Source organism: Nuphar pumila, chromosome 7 (genome assembly GCF_984573655.1).
Source record: "Nuphar pumila chromosome 7, dmNupPumi1.hap1.1, whole genome shotgun sequence".
Classification (NCBI taxonomy): Eukaryota; Viridiplantae; Streptophyta; class Magnoliopsida; order Nymphaeales; family Nymphaeaceae; genus Nuphar; species Nuphar pumila.
In genome coordinates, this window is record NC_143255.1 from 131,224,760 (window position 1) to 131,239,541 (window position 14,782).

Here is a 14,782-nt window from a genome sequence, read left to right on the forward strand (position 1 = left end):
TACGGAAATCTAATTAACTACTGAAATGTCTATTTTGCCCTCGCTATAGTGCAGAATCGACTTTCTGATAGACTTTCAAAAATAGATGATTTAAAGGGTAAAATGAAATCCAATTTTGATGAAATTTGTTTTGTTGGATTCCTGACACGTGCATAAATTAGACCCGTTTTACAGAACTCAAAAATTCATCTAGAATCTCCAAATATAAGCATTTCAAGAACACCTAAAATTTAGAAATTGGGTTGTCCCAAAATTCAATCTTTCGATAAGCCAGTTTTTAAAAAATGCTTAAAAATCTAACCAAATCAATTCAGAATGAGTTGAAATTTGGTCTGACTCAGAGGACACGTGGATGAAGAGAATAGAACCAGTTTGGATTTAAAACTCCACATAAAATGATGAATAGAAAAGACTGCAATTTTTGGTTTTTAAAATCAATTAAAAAACAATTAGAAATCATTCAATTCATGCACTAATAATCATATACACATGTAATAACAGACATATCAGTCCTATTACTCTACTTAAAACACAATAAATAGAACTTAATTATGCTAAGGCAACAAGTAAGCAACAAATTAATTCTAAGGCGACAAGTAAATAAAACAACTAAGATAACTAACAAGTGAAACTAATACTAAGGTTAATACACCTATATGTCAGCCATCCCCTATATGGGACCTACTCCACTATACTCAAAATGAAAAGAATAATAACCAATGTAAGTAATTAAAATGAGAAAATAACTACTATGTTATTTTAATTCTTAATTAACATGAAATAATAAGAAAATGTAAATGCATGACTTACCTAATTCACAAGCTTCAACTAATATCAATATTAATCACTATGAATCCTACTTAAGCATTACGAAAATTAAAAGGTATGAAATGTAAAACATGCACATAAAAAAAATTACTTAAATAACACACTAGAAGGAAGTTAAATGCTACCTACTATGAACCGTCCCCTATGTGGGACCTACTTAACATTTAAGTAAATAATAAAATGAAAGAAAAGGTTAATTACAAATATCTAACTAACCTAAATAATATGCAAGATTAATTAGTAAATGACATGCAATTAGTAAAAATGTCTAAGTCAAACTTTTCCAAATCGATGAAATATGAAATACACCTATATATGAATATAACCAAACTAGGGAAAGACAATTAAGAAATAATTGGGCTGGCTTGGATTGAGGTGGGTCCCATACATTCTTTTCATAAAAGAAAAACCAATTTTTCAAAGTAAAAAATGCCAGCCCTAGTGGGCCCACACGTCTTTGACTAGGATCCTCTAATTAAAAGGATATCTCCTTCTAAAACCAAATCAATTTGAATTTTTAAGTAAGGGATTTAAAAAATAAATCCACTTACCTAATATGAAGAGAAGGAGATCATGTATAGGCCAGGTCTTCAAAGAAGTCCCATACTTTCCACAAATTAATTCAACGAAAATTAAAACCCCCCCTTAAATACCAAAATTGCCTATTTTTTTCAAGATCCCAAAATGCCCTTCATACCATTCAAAATTTGAAAATTATAATAAACTTCTAACTACAATATAACCTAGTTAATATCTAAACTAAATGCATGGGCAAACTTGGAATAAAAGGAAAAATCTTGAATAGATATTACTTAAAAAAACATAAATGTTAATTTAGCTAAATATTGACTAAACCTATTAAAAACCTAAATGCAACGAATCTAGATTTAAGAAACTACTAAAATTACTTAACTTACTAAAAAATGCAGCTTCAAGGTTCAGCAATGGCTGCCTTCCTCTATGGAGAAGACGACAACCATTATTGAACTCGAGTTTACAAAAGACTCAAAAACCGTTTTTTAACTAAAAAAAACAAAGCAAATCAAAAACAGTTTTTTATTTACACTAACCACTAACTAGACTCGATCTTAAGAGATTGAAAACATGGTTTTAACATGCTGTAATTTCTGTAAAAAAAATTAGAATAAAAATATTTGGAAGATAAAAAACGGCTAGACATAGTCTAGCCGATTTTTACAAAAATAACATTTAAAATACAGAAAACAAAGAACGAGGATCTTACCAGACAATCTGCGCTTGATCCAAGATTTGAGGCCTCCCATGGATTCTTCTAATCCTTTGAGAAGGTCTGCAACTTCCACCAACTCACGGAAGGAATGGTGGTCGGTGGTTTGAAGGACGGTAGTTGGGAAAGAAGGACGAACCCGGAAAACTCCTCGGTTCACTTGAGAGCTCAGAAAACTCCTCGACTGGATAGCACCCAGAAAACTCCTCGGTGCAAAGATAAAGCTACTTCAATGGATGTTGTAGTGCTGCAAACAAAAATAAAAAATTAGTAGAAACTAGATACAAAAAAATAAAATATACAAAAAGACATGAAAAGAAGGAAATGGAAGACAACCGGAAAACTCCTCGACAGCGCAACACCCAGAAAGCTCCTCGGTGCGATGAAACGATGATGGAAGATGGGAAATGGAGGTGGCTGGTGGTTTAGAGGAATTCTCAAAATTCTGGACGAAAGTTGCAGCAAGAGAGGCATCCCCTATATGTTTTGTTTATTTTTTTTTTTGAAAATTTTAAAATCACTCTTATGAAAATGTATTAAAAAAAACCCTTAAAAACTCTCTGAATTTGTTAGGCGCTCCTTTTGGAAAAACATGAATGGATCTATGGATTGGGTTAATATGATCCAATCTGATCCAAGATCCAAAAATTCATCATTCCTATATGAGTCTGGATCTGGATCCCGACTAGATTCGCTCTATTACACGAAAAAGCTCATAACTTCGCCAATTTTACTCAGAATTGGGCAAAATTTGAAACATAGCTTCCTATGACTTGAATCAACATAAACATGAGTTTTAACTTTAAAAATATGGATAATGACATGTATATTATGTTTAATTTATAATATATTTTATGCATTATCAGATTCTCCCATGCTTGAATGTTGCTAGTCCTCGAGCAACACCAAAAATAAAAACACAATAAAACTAACTAGCTAACTACTAATCAATTATGGCTTTCATTTTATGCAAATGTAAGAGATATCATATGAAAAGAAACTGCACCCCCACAGTACAAATATTCTTTTTCTCAAATTTTTCTAAAATTTGCGATCATCTATATTCATTTTTCAAAAATTTGAACACCTTCATGTTATCATCTTTCTCTCCTTACCTGTATGATTTTTGCATAGTTTAATTCTTTTCTTTTTTTTCTAAGCAGTGAGTTTTTTTTCTATTATTATTATTATTGTTGTTGTTATTATTATTTTTCAGTTGAGCTCTGCATCCATTATCAGACTTTGTAACCCTTGCAATGATCATTGGGGCAATATCTCCCAGGCCAGACGACCTTAGGGTATCAAATACACAGATTCCTTGACCTTAATGACTCAAGTATATAGGTCCTAGACTTTTATAGTATATGTAGCCTTTGCTGTGTGCAATGTCATCACCTATTAGGCTTTCTATTGGGTCTGTGCAACAAGCTTTAGGTCGATGGCTCCCAAGCCAGACGACTTTAAGGCATCATGTGTAAAACACCCCTCATACTTTCTTACTCAAACCCAATAGACCTCACTAACAATGTCTAAGCAAAGTGTTTAACCTTCCAGGTTGTTTTCTTTGCAGAAACAAAACACATCAACTAGTGTCTATCTACACTACTCAAGTGACAACTTAGAACAACTATATTTGCTCCTTAATCATAAATTTTTTCACTGCTTTTATTTGAATTATACAATGCATTGTTATACAAGTAATTCTATCAAGACTTTCATAATCACATGTTCTCATTTTGTCAAAATCTATGCAACAATCACTCCTTTTTAGATCAATTTTTTGAGAGATTTTTTTTACATGGGGTTTAAAATTCTAAGCATATGTCAAATCTTACATCAGATATTCCATAAAAAGCTAAAATTTGATTTTCTAAACATTTTTTTTCTTATATATAATCCCTCTCCCATGCTTAAATGATGGTGTCCTAAGCAGCACTCTCCCATGCTTATATAAAACTATATGCATGCATGCATGTGCCGCAAGAACAAATATAAATTGAGACAAAGATAGATACAACCTGACTATACAACTGAATACTCCATTGCTACGTCCATTGCACCACCATCGTGCACATACAGGTGCATGATTTTCTATGAACTTGACATGAAGTTGACTTCTTAATTGCTTCTCCATCCTCGTGTCCCATAAAAAATAATCACCATTCTCGCACAAGAGATTAGATCAAATGACTAATGAAATAACAAATAACAAATAACAAATAACAAATAATAAAAATAAATAAAATAACTTAAAAACACTCATCCTATGACTAATCTATTTATACTATAGTACAAACAATCATCTGGCTCAATAAAAAACTCTCAATGAAAACAATTTCCTCGCACTCTTCCACCTGTGCCTGTAACGCCCCCAAAATACCAACTTAAAAATCATGGATTTTTTGACAACTTTTTTTTTTTGAAGAAGTCTTTTTCAAAAAACAAGGCATGGGCTGCACTCTAGCGTACGCCCTTGTAAGGTTGCACAAAAAGGAAAAATTGAAAGGGTAATAGTTGGAAATCATTGAGCGGGTTATAGAAAGGTGTTTAGCATTTGCATGAATACATGAAGAGATTTCTATTACAAAATGATATATAAATTTGAATTACAATCTTTAACAAAAAAATCTCAAATCTTGAGACACACCCCAAAATGACCATCCAAAATCACATGAGCCATTTAGAAGCATGGGTTCGATCCTCGCAACATATCAGCCCCCATAGCATCACCTGCACCCTATAAAATGGGGTCAAAACTCTTGTGAGCCGGTAAGATGTTTCCCTAACTTACCACAAATGAAAAATATGAGCAGAACTAGCATCCTTATGCAATATCATTCATTCACAACAATTCTTTTTTAAGCAAGTATAACTATGAGCAGAAAAATGTATAACTTTAGTAGTAAAATAAAGACTAAGCAGTGAATATCATCATCAAGTAAAGAGCATGCATCCAAAATCACATCCAAGTGTAATTAAGCAAATAAGCAATGAATTAAGCAGAAATCATTCAACTATGCTATTATAAGTCAGTAGTTAGTAAATTAGTTTAATTGTTCTGTCTTGATTACTCCTTCGGATACGTAAAAAAAATACATCGTATCTGTCACCGACGTTTATTATTCTATTGAGTGTGATAACGAGGGTACCTACAAACCGAATAAACAAACCTTATGCTAGCGACCCATGGCAGAGAGAATCATCACATAGGCAACAAATTACAATCCATACTACTGCAGTAACTGAGAAATACCACTATTGATAACCTCAACCTCCCTAACTCTAAGTGACTGGAGGTCACGAGGATGCCATAGCTCCTCCAAAATGTATCATAAAAATGACCTGCCACTCAGGGCTATACTATCCACCCTCTCTAAGGTGAATAGTTTGTGAATGGGTGCTTGGGAGGTTTATATCTTTTTAAGGTTTAGCTAGTAATCATTTCAGCCTTTTGAGGTACTTAGGCACAATTGCCTTGTGTTTCCCGCAAGGGAACACAAACATCTTGATGCGGCCAATCCACCCATTCACGTGCTCTAGCATATTCCAGCCAAGAGGAGCACTCCGCCTGTGAAGGCGCTAACCACACATGTTATTTTAGGGGTGTATGACTTTCATGAACAAGTGATCTCAACTCAAGAAATGGGTCCGACACCCAACCTAACTCGCCATGGAGTTTTAACATGTAACATGATATCAAGAACAATATTTCATACCCCTACTGCGGTGCTCTAAGTCCCCTTTTTCATTAAGTGTCAAATGTGCAACATGCATCATGAGTCATGGAAAAATGCACATGATTCTATTTGAAGTGATATATTGCATGTTATGAAACAAGTCTACGACACTTGATAAACAAGGCATGCTTCATTTAGACAACTCATTTCAGTGACAAGTTGTGCAAGCAGTGCATGTGAATTTTTAGAATCTATCAAGCATGCCGCAATAATTCTAGAAATTTCAGATTTCGAACTACATAATTTTAGCACTACATATATTGCACCACACATGCTTCCATAAGTGTTAAACATGCATAAAATTCAACATCACACCAAGCGGGGTGCTGCCATATACGTTCAATCATGCAAAAATTACAGCCTGTGAAGCGCTGCCAGGTATATTAAACATGCAGAAAATTGCAGCCTGTGAAGCTCTACTAGGGGTTCCAAATCTGAAGAAAAAAAGAAAAAATGCAGCAAGCGAGATGCTGCCAGCAAGAGCCATTTTCGCAGAAATTTGCAGCAAACGAGGTGCTGCCATGAAGCGAGATTTTGCATAATAAAGGCTTGAAAGGGGGTTCTTAGTGGTAGCCTCTGCAACGCACCAGACTGCGCCACGACGAGCTGCAGCCAAATGTGCAGTTTGCACATTGAACCGGCTGCAAGGCTCAGCCGGATGACATTTCCCACACCCGCACATACTTAGAATTTTTTTGGGCTTGCATGCTTTTGCGGGGCCGGGACTAACAGATACTCAAGACTTTTGCAGTGCAAAAATCCGTTGTGCTAGCCCCAGATTGCTTCCTCTGCATCACCAGACGTGCTATAACCGCATCACTCGAGGCCTCATGGTCTGGTCTGGTTTGACGGACAGGCCCAGACCCGCCAGCTAGTGTGATAAGGATGAACCCTGATGCAGAAATGCAAGCTTGCGGTGTTCAATGACCTGACCATTTCCATGCGACGGACTTCCACCGAAGATGGTCGGGTTACGTAGTTCTGATCCTAACGAGGTAGGGTCGGTGCGACTATTCCAACGCGTCTTCAATGACAGTTTGAAGTTATGAGGTAATGATAGAAGGGTTAGGTGTCTCGAAACTCAGTCTCTAGGCTGCATGCGATGGCAACCCCAATGCTCCATCGGTTGGCGATCTGATTGGGTGCATTATTATAAAACAAAGAAGTCTCATAAAAAGGGGATTATTCCTCGAGGACCGACCAATAGTGAAGCAGATTATATGTTCCCCCCCTAAACAGGGCATCTCATGCTCGGGGGTCCCAAAAAGCACCATGTATTTAAGCTTGTGCGTTTCGTATCCCCATGTTTGTCAGCATTAATTAGCATTGGAGTTTGATGCGATTGCAAAGACTTAAGTACTCTCTCCCTCATTGGTGCAAAAAAAAAAATAACGATTCTAGAAAAGGAGTGATTGTAAAGACTTAAGTGCCTCGAAGATGATTATTTAAGACCCAGTCTCTGCACTGCAGGATTATTCGAGAAAGAAATCTCTCCTGGAGAAGGCCATGAACATCAACTTTCTCACTCTCTCTCTCCCTTCGCTTTCTGCTTCTATGCACATCCAACAAAAGATCCTACATTGCTCCATCAAGCACTGACTGACCTGCACATTAACTGTTGTGGAGCCTGATTCAGAGTTTTTACCCTTATAGGAGGAGGGTTTGAGGGCTCCTCCTAGCGTGGGTAGCATCATTCAACTAAATGAGTTGTGGAGCCTGATTCAAAGTTTTTACCCTTACAGAAGGGGGGTCTGAGGGCTCCTCTCAGCGTGGGTAGCATCATTCAACTTGATGAGTTGTGAAGCTTGATTTAGTGTTTTTGCCCTTACAGGAGGAAGGTTTGGGGGCTCCTCCCAGCGTGGATAGCATCGTTCAACTTGATTCGTTGTGGAGCCTGATGCAGAATTTTTGCCCTTACAGAAGGGGGGTTTGGGAGCTCCTCTCAGCGTGGGTAGCATCGTTCAACTTAATTAGTTGTGGAGCCTGATTCATAGTTTTTGCCCTTACAGAAGGGGGCTTGGGGGCTCTTCCCATAGTGGGTAGCATCATTCAACTTGATGAGTTGTGGAGCCTGATTTAGAGTTTTTGCCCTTACAGGAGGCGGGTTTGAGGGCTCTCCCCACAACAATGTATAGTGTTATCCGGTCTTCCAACAACGATTTGTAGTGTCTTCCGCAAATCATTATAGCAATTTGTAGTGTTTTTGGGTTGCACAACATAAAATAATGGGGGTCTGGTTTTTAGTTAAAATAGGGAATGAAATGACCATAGAAATCGCTAAAATTTTACAGGAATAAACTAGACTCAATAACGAAGACACCACTTTTTATGGATTTAAAATATGACCTTCGGTTAGGGAGATATGGCCACGACAAGTTGGTCCTAATTCGGATAGCAATTTACAACGATTTGCTTACTGAATAACACTACAAATCGCTATAGTGATTTGCAGAAGACACTACAAATCTCTTTATTGCTCTTTTTCGATAGTTAAAAGAGGGGAAGAAAATAAAAAAAAATATACAAGGCTCCAAAAAAATTTGGTCCGGGGGGCATTGTGATACCTCTTTCTTGACCATTCAATTTGAGTTATCGGTTACTCAATTGATGGTAAAGTGTTTGAAATTTTTGATACAATGAAGTTTGATTTGTGTTGTAACAAAATCATGTTCACGTTAATACTTGTACATACATTATGACAAATAAATAAGTAGCGTAAGTAAATGGGCCAGCATGATATTATAGTTGCACCCGATATACAAGTGAATGCACTGTGCTTGAGATTCCAATGATTTTCATGAAATGAATTTGACACCCTAATCTATGATTAGGTGCAGTATGCTATATATCAATTGTGACACACAACCTGCATCATATGAAATTGCTTCTTGAGATATGCATGATGTTATTATAACCATGCATGCATGCATAGGTGTATGGCTCGTGTATGAGCCTGCGATTCTGAGAAATCGTTATGGTGCCTTATGCGCACTGGATTTGAGTGTGAGTGACATGATAGACAAATGTGTTATCGAACTGCTGAATTGAAAAAATGCAATTAAGATATCGAATGGTATACATGCACATAGAATGCCCTGGGTTTGGGGCTTGGGTTCACAAAAAGAAAGAAAAAATCCCCGGAGGTGCTATGACTCGCACCAGGAAATAAATAAATTATTACATGCACACTTAACCTATGTTTTGGATTTTGCATACACTTGAAAGACGATATATATTACGGGTCTAACCAAAGTTTCAAGATGCATCCTATTCTAGTTTGTGCATTGATTAAATACTAGCAAGATGAACATTGTTGTGTACTCTTGACATGATGAACATACATAAAGCTTGCATATACTTACATAAACTGGTTGTTGTCTGACACCCCCTAAATTTCTATTTTTCAGGTAGTGAATGAAAATCATAGAGAAATTACAGGCATCGCTGCGTGTGGCGCCATGAAACCATATAATTCTAAGGATGTCCTGTGGAACTCTGATAGAATTGTTATTTTTACTATTTATGGTTTTACATGTAACAATTCAAGACAATGTTTACTTATTTTGTCGAATGGTATTAAAGTTGTTATTAATCGCCTGTAACTCGCTCAATCTATTTAACCAAAGTTTTAGTATACAATTTCGCTGTGATTTAAAAAAAAATAGCCAAATTTTAGAGTTAAATATTTTGGGGTGTTACATTCATCATCCATCAACCACCTCTCGCGTCCATTTTTCCCTCCTCCATCGACCATCTTCTGATCTCCCATCTCTCGTATCCCCCCCTCTTCTCCCTCTTTCCCTTTTCCTTTCCATCCTTTTCTCTTCTTCTTCTTCTTCTCTTTCCCCCTTCTGTTTGGTTTTAATCCTCTTGATCGACTGAAGAAGATCAGTCCAGTAGCAGTAGCATACGAAGCCACGCAGATGGCCTACCATGTGTGTTTTTCTGGCATCCATGCATGCTATTTCTATATGAACAACTTGTTTCAAAAACTTGAATATTTAGGAGTCAGATTAACCCATCTTAAGACCTTAGTTGAAGATGCATATCGTAAAGCAGAGAAAGATTTAATTGAGTTTCATCCAACTTTGTCTCTTATTGAGAATACACTGCCGACATGCATTTTTCAAAGTGGTAAAATATTGGTTGTGGCGGAAAGACCGTTTTGGTGGCCTTTGACCAGGAAGCTGACTGCTATGAGAATATCATTTCAAGAATTCACATCCAATAATTCATGCTCACATGAAGAGAATGCACTGAAAGGGAATGGAAAGTTCAGCCAATTTGCTTTGGTTGCTACATTGCAATCAGATTGTTTGATAATATTCAATGAGCATTTTTGTAGCTCCTTCCCGTTCAATGCTTTCAGCATTGTTCTGGAGTATGGAGGATATTATAGCTCCTGTCGAGTGTCAACTATTTCTCTGGAAGCTGTTGGCATGCACCATATTCACTTCTTCAAAATTAAATTGGAGGATCTTGATATTTCTGATGTTCATTATGACGACTTCAACATCTTCCAGCATCTTGAATTGTCAATGGAAGAGACTTATCAACCATTGGCCCAAATGTAAGCTTTCGATAACCAGGAGTTGGTCAATCTTCTAAACTTTGTACCTATTTTGGAGAAGGATTACAAGTTGGCACATGTGGGAACTAATGATAAAGTTGGGTTTGGAAATATGCTTCAAGAAAATCCATCTGTGCTGATTCCAGAGGGCTCTAAATTGCATAGGTCCAACCACCCCTTTATTTTCCAGTTCAATTATCATTGCAAACACACTAGAGTTCAATCATAAATTGCTAACATCTCGAAGAAGCTCATACCAACAGATACTCACCATGGAGAAAGATGGAATTCAAGTTGTGGAGAGAGAGATACGTCTGCCCGTGGACCTCATTTTTAGTACTAATACTTGCCTACTGTGGTTTGATGTTAAAAGATTCATGATGAGTTGTCCTGTAGAAGCCTCTTCTTGCATGCCATTATGTGTAGAGAGTATTGCAACCAACCTTCTGTTGTCACTTAACTTCTATTTCAGTGACTGCATACTGATCTTTGAAGGGGAAATCAACTTCCTTTCAGCAGTTATGGAATCGTCAGATGGGCTATATGCTGCTGCTGCTGAGTCTGCAAAAGCAAAGATGATGGGTTTTGTTGATACTGTGATAATGAAATCTTGGAGAGCTAGCATGAGGGCAGCAAGCCTCAGGCATAATTTGATTCGACAGAACTTGCATGTTACCTATATATTGCCTGTGTATCGTCCAAGTGCTTGTTGTTGTCCCTTGCACATCACAAATATCAAAAGCACTCACAACACACCATTTGATGTTTTCACAAGTATATCACTGTATCTTTTCACATCATTTCATTTGGGGTCTTCACAGTATGTTGCTGTGCATTCTCACAACATATCACTTGATGTTTCCATATGCATTTCTTCATTTGCATTGGCATTATACTTAGGTAATTCCATATGCATCTCTTCATTTGCATTGGCATTACAATTAGGTAATTCCATATGCATTTCTTCATTGGCATAAACATCACACTTAGGTAGATGCATATGCATTTCTCATTTAGCATAAGCATCATACTTAGGTAGATGCATATGCATTTTTCATTAAACTTAAGTATCACACTTAGGTAAATACATATACATTTCTCATTAGCATAAGCATTGCACTTAGGTAAATGCATATGCATTCCATTCATGCATTAGGCATTACATATTCATTAACATGTGTATCTCCATTATAGTTCAGGCATAACCATATACATATTAGTTTTAACATGATATTTTCAATTTCTGCCTATATTTTGCATTTCTCTTGCCTTGTGTTATTTTATATTTGCAAGAGAGCTTGGAAGATCATGATTTTCTTTTCTAGAATAAGAAGTTTTAATATTCCAACATTTAATTTCAATTGTAATAATTTTATATTAATGAGAATTTCCATTTTTCTGTTTAGATTAGAATGTATGAGCATATAGTTGCAATTTTAAATTCTCATAATTTCTTATAACATTTCATTTCCCTTTATTTTTCAAAAAGCACTATGGGAAACCTGTGATCGTTGCAAAATTTCTCCTTTACCTTTTCTTCCTTTTCCTTTTTTGAGGGAAAAAAGCAGAAGAGAGAATGAGAGAAACTCTTTGCATGGTCTCAGTTGACCTTTTGAAAAGATGTTTTGAAATTTACTCACCTTCATTTTCAAAATTTATGAAAAAAATAGATGGACGAGATTCGCTCCTCGGTACGAGATTCAACCATTCCTAGTGCCTTTACCAGGGGTAATTGAACCAATGATCGAACTTTATGCCTTTTGTTTTGCCTAAATTTGTCTAAATGATTATTCTGAAATTCTAAATGCACATGGAATCAAGCTTGTGCTATGATTTTTGAATTTTGAGGAATGTGTATGCTTTTCTTGAAAATGTTTTAAAAATTTTGATTTTTTCAAGTGATTTTGAAAGAGTTTTTGAAAACATCCTTGAAGAAGTGGTTCAAAAATTGAACCTGAAAAGATTGAAATTTGACTCAAACTTTAAAATGGATTTGAGATTTGAAATTAGGAATTAAAAGTGAATATTTGAACTTGAAATTGGAATTAGAAAATAAAAGATTGAATTTTGAAGTTGGAATTTGGAAATTGAGTTTGTTTCTGAAATGAAACTTGAAATGGAATCAAAATGAGAGTTTGATTTGATTTGATATTTGGAAATCAGAATTAAACTTGGAAATTGAATTGGAGTTTCAAACTGAATTTCAAGCTTTGATCAATAATTAATTTGAAAATTGAAATAAAGCTCAGAATTTGGAATTGAATTTGTAATAAAATTCGAAAATTTGGACTTTGAAATGGAAAGTGGAAATTGAAAATAAAAGTTGGGTTTGGATTTGAAATTTGATATTTGATATTGAAATTGAGTTTTGAGTTTTAAACTTTGAATTTTGAATTTTGAATTTTAAATTTTGAATTTTGAAATTTAAAATTTGAAATTTGAAATTTGAAATTTGAAATTTGAAATTTGAAATTTGAAATTTGAAATTTGAAATTTGAAATTTGAAATTTGAAATTTGAAATTTGAAATTTGAAATTTGAAATTTGAAATTTGAAATTTGAAATTTGAAATTTGAAATTTGAAATTTGAAATTTGAAATTTGAAATTTGAAATTTGAAATTTGAAATTTGAAATTTGAAATTTGAAATTTGAAATTTGAATTTAGATTTTTGAAATTGAAGTTTAACTTTGAAATTTGGAAATGAATTTGGAATTGAAATAAATGTCAAACATTTGATTTAGAATTGAATTTGAAATAAATTTCAGAATTTAAAATTGAATTTGAAAAGGAGAATTTGAAAATTTGGATTTTTTGAAAAGAATTTTGAATTTAGCATTTGAATTTGAAATAAAACTCTAAATTAAAATATGAATTTTAGAAATATGAAGTTCGAGAATAAGAATTAAAACTTTGAATAGGATTAAAAATGAATGGAATTTTAAAATAAAAGATGAATTTGCATTTGTGAATGGGATTTGAAAATGGTTTTGAATTTTAGAAATGAAAGTTGTGTTTTTGAAAATTCATTTCAAAATCACTTGGAATTTAAAAAATGATTTGAGTTAATTTGGAAAGATGGCAAACAATGGTGCAAAAATGATGAATGCATTGAATGAACTTTTTGAAAATTGAAATTTTAAAAGCAAAATTTTATTCTTTAATAGAATTGAAATGAGATTTATAGTTTAATATACTAATGACTATGGTCACAAATATATTTTAAATTAATCCTAATTTAAGTTCCAATAAAGAATAAAATTAATTTTTATGCTTTTATAGAATTTAAGGCAAGATTAAATTTTAATATATTTAAGACTATGGCCATAAATATATCTTGATTTAATATTTACCTTTAATTGTGATAAAAGAAGAAAAGATATTTTTGAAAAATATGATGATTTTTAGAAAGGATATAAATTGTAGGTCAAATTTTATTCTATAAAAGATAAAAATTTTAAGTATTGTTCACATTTTGACTTTGGCCATAAATGTGAATCATTTACTTAGGATTAATTACCTTTTATTAGAATGACGCATTTTCAGATGTTTATTTTACAAAAAAAAAATAGCAGCGCAATTGTTACTGATCTAGCGACGACTTAATCCCTATTAATGGGACATCTTTCAAATTGTCTACCAGATATCCGACGAATGTTTCCTATTCAAAACTATCTTCAGTAGCTAACCCTTAGTTTTGCCCTGCAGATAGAGATGGCAGTGGACCGGGGGAAAGCGGGGCCCAACCCCGCCTCGCCCCGTTTGGACCGGGGATGAAGGGTATGAAACGGGGATGGAGGTGGGGACGAAGGTTAAAATCCATCCCCGTTCGGGGGTGGAGGCGGGGATGGACGTGCACTTTTCCCCGCCCCGCCCCGTCCCCGCCACGATCCCCGCCTTATCCCTGCCCCGACCACTTTTCCCCGCAATATCCCCGCCCCGTCTCATCCCCATTTGAACTGGGGATGGAGGGCATGAAACGGAGATGAAGGCGGGGGTGGAGGATAAAATCCATCCCCGCCAGGGAGGCGGGGGTGGAGGATAAAATATTGAGGTGGGGCGGGGGTGGAGACCTTGTCCCCCGCCCTGCCTCGCCCCACTGCCATCCCTACCTGCAGAGAGCACTTGCACCCTTACATGGTTCAGACAAGGTCCGACAAGAAAACAATACCCATTCAGCATATTAGTTACTCTTCAGCCTCCGAACAAGAAATGACCTCTCCACGATCTGTTGGAAACAGAAGCCAACAGGGCAACAAAGACATTGACCCTCAGATGTATCTGTTATTTCAGAAGATGATGAACAAAATGCTATCTGAAGAAACAGGGGCCAGTTCGAGAAAAACTCACCATAAGAAAAAGGTCAAGGGCCGAACATTGAAAAAGAATGTGAAAATCTCAAA